The sequence below is a fragment of the Pseudonaja textilis genome, chromosome 2 (assembly GCF_049901715.1).
Source record: "Pseudonaja textilis isolate UNSWEBS1 chromosome 2, rPseTex1.2, whole genome shotgun sequence".
NCBI classification, from domain to species: Eukaryota; Metazoa; Chordata; class Lepidosauria; order Squamata; family Elapidae; genus Pseudonaja; species Pseudonaja textilis.
The window spans coordinates 225,830,655-225,836,742 of record NC_141991.1 but is presented as its reverse complement, the minus strand read 5'-3'; the positions used below and the strand labels follow the sequence as shown (position 1 = coordinate 225,836,742).

The following is a 6,088-nucleotide window of genomic DNA, read 5'->3' as shown; positions in this document are numbered from 1 at the left end:
AAATACTTTTATTTTTTATTTTTTAAAAATCATAACAATTTTAAAAATTGGACACTAGAGGGAACTAACAATTTCTATTAAAAGAGAAGAGCATATAAACTTGACTGTCAGTTACAGATTGGTGCAAAATATTCCAACATGAAATACTGATACTTTCAAAAAAAATCATGATCAAAAATTAATGTTAACAATATCAAAAGCAAGATCTGTCTTTATGAATAAACTGTCTAAAAGATGTAACAAAAGAGGATCAAGGCAGAGACTGAGTTAAAAATGGATTTATAAATGACTGGCTATAGGAATGTCATGGAAAAGTATGTTATATAAGTATGTTATACATACAAAAGAAATTAGCTGATGTTTTAATAATTAAGCAGAGCAAACAAACATGGAAATGATATACCAGCACAGTTTAATTAGAATCTGTGACCTCTGACCTTCTTTTCTTTAATCCCAGATGCATGAGAACTAGTCAAGGATGCTCATAACTAAAAAAGGAGAAGGTTACAACCGTGATCTTGACATACCTACATTCAAATATGCACATGTATTTGCTATGTAGTTAAATGCACCCATAAGTGAGTAGTTACATTGCTGGATAGTTAGCATTTAGGTGTAACTTAAGATGCCAGTTGTCACCTTAAAAAATCTTCATGGCATAGGGTGTTGAGGCACCATTTGTCTCCATTTGTCTTCTGCCTATCCAATAAAATACACTAGGGACGATCCAGGTGCCTTCATTTAAACAATGCCACATAGTATCATCCAGAGGCATACCTATGTGTCTGCCCTTTGGCACAGCATCTCCCCAGAGGTTTGCATGGCTCCCACCCTATACTGTTCTAGTCTTTGAAAAGGTTCCTTTGCTCCAGGCCTAAAGCTGTTGGTTTGTTTAATGTGGAGTTTGTTTATTTTTTGCAATGGGTGATGTTTAGCAGGTGTACATGTTCTTTTTTTACTTCTTTGAACTATGTAAGCTGCCCAGAGTCTTTTGGGCACTGGGTGACCTTTCCAAATCTACATAAATGTGTTCATTTTTCTCAACTTCGGACTACTGTTGAGAATAAAGCTGTGGCCACTGAACACCTGTGCCAGTGGCCCCCAACCTTTTGAGCACCAGGGACGAGTTCCTGGGAGAACCAGGGGCCGGTTCCATGGACCGGAGGGGGCATGATTTTGCATGCAGCCTGCATTCCGCAGATGGGGTTTCGTTTGTTTGTGTGGCCTTGTTGCTGCCACGGACCAGTCGTGTCCACAGATCGGTGGCTGAGACTCTTGTCCTATGGGAACAGAAGATGGAGAGGGGCAAATGTTCACCTCCAAGTTCTGCAAATTTAAAACAGATCAGTAAATCACTTTTGTTACAATTTTGGATGTACCAGATAAGAACTTTTTTTAATTTTTTAGTAATAAATTGGCTCAGATCTCGGACATGATTGGAAGGTTGACTCAGCCTTCCATCCTTCTGAGACCAGTAAAATGAGGACCCAGATTGTTGGGGGCAATATGCTGACTCTGTAAATCACCTGGAGAGGGCTGTAAAGCACTGTAAAGTGGTATATAAGTAAGTGCTATTGCTATGTGATATTAGCCAAGTCTAGAACTGATGCAAAGATCTCTTATGGAAATGTTCTAGAAGGCATTCATGGAGGAAATTCCATTTTTCAAAATACTGACCTTAATCCAACTGAAATGCCTATAGTTTTTATAAAACAGACTCAAATAAATTGTTTTCTGAACAAATCAACCTGGTACAGGATATATTTGGTTGAAGTTATGGTGCTTGAGGAAGGGTCATCAGTTGTAATTCCAATGCTTCGCATGTACAGATGGTCCTCATTTAATGATGGTAATTGTACCAGAATTTCCTTTGCTAAGAAATAGCTACCAGGATTTTTAATTACTGGTATTCCTTTCATGCTTATTCTTTACAACTCACCAAAATCGCTGATTGATTCTCGTTTAGCTATGATGGCCTCTAGTGGCCGAAAGGAGCAATTGGAACAAAAATCTACTAATCCAGGAAGTTTAATACTACAGGTAGTCCTCAGTTAATGATGGTAATCGGGACTGGAATTTTCATTGCTAAGCAATGCAGTCATAAAGCATGATGTCACATGACCACACCACTTAGCAATAGCAGTTCCAGCATTTCTGACTGCTGTCATTAAGGGAATCCCCACCATTGTTAAATGCAATATCACGTGATTGCCAAATATTGTAATTCTGAGCTGGTCTCTTTGAGTACCTGGATCGTGAAAATAGCATCAGGGAAACACTGCAAAGGACCGGTTATAACTTCTAACAGTTACTGAAGGAGTAGTTATTAAGCAAGAATTATTTGTACTTCTCTCAGAAAAGATGGCAAATGCAGTACACAATTTGGTGTGCTTATTTAATCTGTATCTCTTTAATAATGAAACTTAGGTGAAATTCAGATTGTATTCTGTGTCACCAAACTAGAGGCTAAGGAACAGTCTTCTCTCTCTTAATGACTAGTCTGGTTGGCAAAACATTAATCCGCTGCTAAAGTTTTTCTAAAGGTTCATCTTCATCTTGAGGGAATCTAAAGAGTAAACAGAATTTTCTGGCAGAGAAATACGAACAGCATTTTGGCTTTGGCTGTTCAACACTGTTGGAAGAAATATCCTTCTGGGTTCAGTTCCAAGTGGGGAAGAAAGATACTGGAAACATGGTGATTGCTTGGAAAGATGGTTTATTGCTGAACAGGATGGGTTCCTGAGCAGACAAAAAAGGACAGAGATGCTGAGAGTCCCTGAGTTTTATGTCCTCTGTTGGGATTTGAACTTGAGCTTGTATTCTGATTGGTTGTCAGACTCCCATGAGGCCATGCAGGGGCAATTTTGTAGGCTGTCCTGATTCTCAAGCTTGGTGGAGTCTTGCTGGATGATGATGTAATGAAAGGGCTGTGGGCAAGTTCCTACATAGAGTAGATCTTTGTTATGTAAAATAGACTGGCCTAGGTCAGAGTAATGGTCCATTAGCAAGGTGGGGGACTGAGTTTTTGCCTCTGAGTTTCTACTTTTCTTTTTAGGGGAAATGTGCTGGTTAGACAGTATATGGTTAGTTTAGGAGTGAGAGCTGCTCCTTTAAGAGAATGCTTAATGGGAAATGTAGTTAATGTCTCTTGGGAGATGTAGTTCATGTCACATGGTCACATTTGTAATCCTTATTGGTCACTGAATTGATCTCTGGTTGGGGTGAGAGTTTTTGGGCATTCTTACCTGGACTCCAGCATCATGCTGGAGTTTTATTTGCTATAATGCTATGGGATGAAGATAACCATCTTTTCACACTATTGAGGCAAAGATTGGATGTTAGATGAATCTCAACATAACTCTGAGTTATACTTTGAGGATGCCTAATAAAATCCAATAAATTAACTTTGCACGGAAGCCTTTGTAGTGTTGGACTGCTTGTCCCGCGCTCCTTAAAAATATTCAGGAGCATGGGGCACGAAAGAAAATATTCTGTCTTTTTAGTATATCCTAAAATATTTCATTTTCCTAGGAGAGGGGTAGGTTTTAACTTCGAGCAATATAAAATATAAGATATCTGGCGATATGGTGGCACCTTTATATGATTAAGTTTTCTATTAAATATAAAATAGGAGAGTCAGTTTGGTGTACTAGTTTAAGGCACCAGAAACCAAAGAGACTCTGAGCGGTGTTCTTCAAACTTGGCAACTTTAAAGATGTGTGGACTTCAACTCCCAGAATCCTTCAGCCAGTTAAAGGAATTGTCAGTTGAAAGGCAGAAAACAGCACGGATAAAATTGCGCACTGGCTCTTTAAGGCAAAGCACGTGATGGCCCGTACCTCCAAAGCGGAAGACGATGGGGAAAATTGGGAAATTGCCGAGGATACTTTCTCTCTTTGTGTTTTTAAAAGGACAGCGATTGCTTTTCGTTAGGCTACTGTTGTCGTCGAGAGCATTCTATAAACGTCAGGACTTCTTGAAAATGAGTTGGGTAGAGATTCAAACGGCTTACAATTTGGAAGATCTTCCCGGGAAGGGTAAGTAGTTGGAAAGGCAACCCAGATTAAATCCAAGCAAAATGGGGCGGGAATTAGAAACGTTAAATTCCAAGACCTTTTTGTATAACTCATTGGCTGGATTTATACCTTGTCCCAAAAGTAAAATCTAAAAGGAGACAAGAGGCAGCATGGCGTAGCTTGCTACCGATTTTTTTTGTAACCTGGTTTAACGATGCTTACTGTTAAAAAAAAAAAGTTGGAAATGATTTTTACTCTCAGAAAAAGAGAAAGTTTCTTACAAACATAAATTGATTCCTAGTGTAATTAAAGCCAGGGGAAATGTGCACACGTCTTTAGGATAAACAAAATTTTACATACTTTTCAAGGTTAAACTGTACTACTAGTGCACGTGGAGCAACCCCTCCCCCCCTTACGCCTTAGCCTTTCAAGCTCGCACGTTGCCAGCAGCAAGAGACTCTGGGGAGCCTTATTTAGATGATTATTGCAGCAGTGAGGCTTACACGGGTATGCTGGGACAAGGAGACAAACTCAGTACACGGTGTAGTTTATTTGCCTGTACTTAAATGTGAAAATCATAAACTATATTCTTAAAAACTATTTGCATTTTCAGTTCCTTTATATCAGTGTATCTCTGGAACTTTCTTTGTATGTGGGGGCAAATGAAGAATTGGCAGATACTTATATTGTATCACAATGAAAGTAATAAGCTTAATAAAAGGTCTTTCACTGTTGGGCCAAAGTGAATACTTGATTGTTGTGTAAGTTCTCTGCTGTAGCCACTTTTCCAGATATCACACCCTGTCCATGAAATCTCACGGGCTAAATAATGTTATTGCCTCTTGTGCAATTAATAAATAAGTAGCCCACGAAGGAGGTCTGAGAAAATAAGGCAGTTCCAAGTACTGCATTTATTGGTTACAACCTCCAAAATAAAATTGTGCAAAAGCAAGTCATATTCCTTTAACTTACTGGATATAGGAATACCATTGCTACTTGCACATATATTTCTCAAACGTCATGGCAGTTTAAAGTAGCTTTTCTATATTATTAAATAGTATTTTTTTGTAAATCATATTTGATCTTGAAACATATATAAAATTTTGATGATTTGTATATAGCATGATGGGTTGCATACCTGAATTTAGATGTAGATGAATTATGACAAATATTAATTCAAACCTGTTTTCCTTCCAATAGGATGATAAAAAAACTGAACAAGGGATCTTGCTACAGTAGGTATCTTATAAACATCGAACAAAATACTAAGGATTTCCTTTCAACATGACCTTTACAGAGCAGTGTTTTAAATATCTAGGTCTAGAATAATCTATATTGTTACATGTGTTATATAACTTTTTCATATTGATGAAGTGCAACACACTTGTTATTGCATTGAAAAATGTATTGTGGCAATACTTTAAAAGAATCTAGAGCCTTTGTTGTATACTTCTAAACCAAAATCAAACAAATAGCGTTATAATTTGTTTTAATATACGAACCCAGCATATTCAAGTACCTTTCCACTTTACGTGAATCTATTTAAACATTTTAAAATTAAAATATAGTTATCAAATAATACATGCTGCCCTGGTCCTAATTTCATTAATATTTAAAAACATGCTGGCTTGCTTTGAGAATTGTCTTGTTTTTGTATGAAACAGTTCAAGGTTTCGTTTATAAATTATTATAATTTAAATTATCATGACTGTCATTTTATTCTCTTAGGCAGAACAAGGCAATTGAAAAAATTTCCATTAAAAATGTGTTTGTTCCTGAAACATTACTGTTTGAGGCTGACAGAACTATGTGGATGCTTGACATTAGCATTATTATGTTACAAGTATTTCAATACAATTTTTTATTATTAGCTGTCTGAGAGCTAAGGAAAAGGACATGAGCTATAATAGGTGCCATTAAAGAACTGAAGGCATTTTTGGTTAATTAAGAATGAACATGCCACTCCAAGCTGCTATTCCTAGTAATTTAATCTGAAAGATTAAATAGTTTTAAAATTAAATCAGTTTCATCCCTAGAAATTTAAATAGTGATATTTGGATGAAATGTGGGCT

General features: G+C 37.0%; 1 long non-coding RNA gene and 1 other non-coding gene across 2 annotated transcripts; both read left to right on the top strand.

Annotated features, from left to right (window-relative positions):
- Positions 1–3,164: 3,164 nt before the first annotated feature.
- On the top strand, positions 3,165–5,595 carry LOC113447557 (uncharacterized). The gene is made up of 2 exons (XR_015742327.1): positions 3,165–4,037; positions 5,217–5,595. It is a non-coding gene; the product is annotated as an uncharacterized LOC113447557 (long non-coding RNA).
- On the top strand, positions 4,889–5,021 carry LOC113449559 (small nucleolar RNA SNORA47). The gene has a single exon (XR_003375843.1). It is a non-coding gene; the product is annotated as a small nucleolar RNA SNORA47 (small nucleolar RNA).
- Positions 5,596–6,088: the final 493 nt, after the last annotated feature.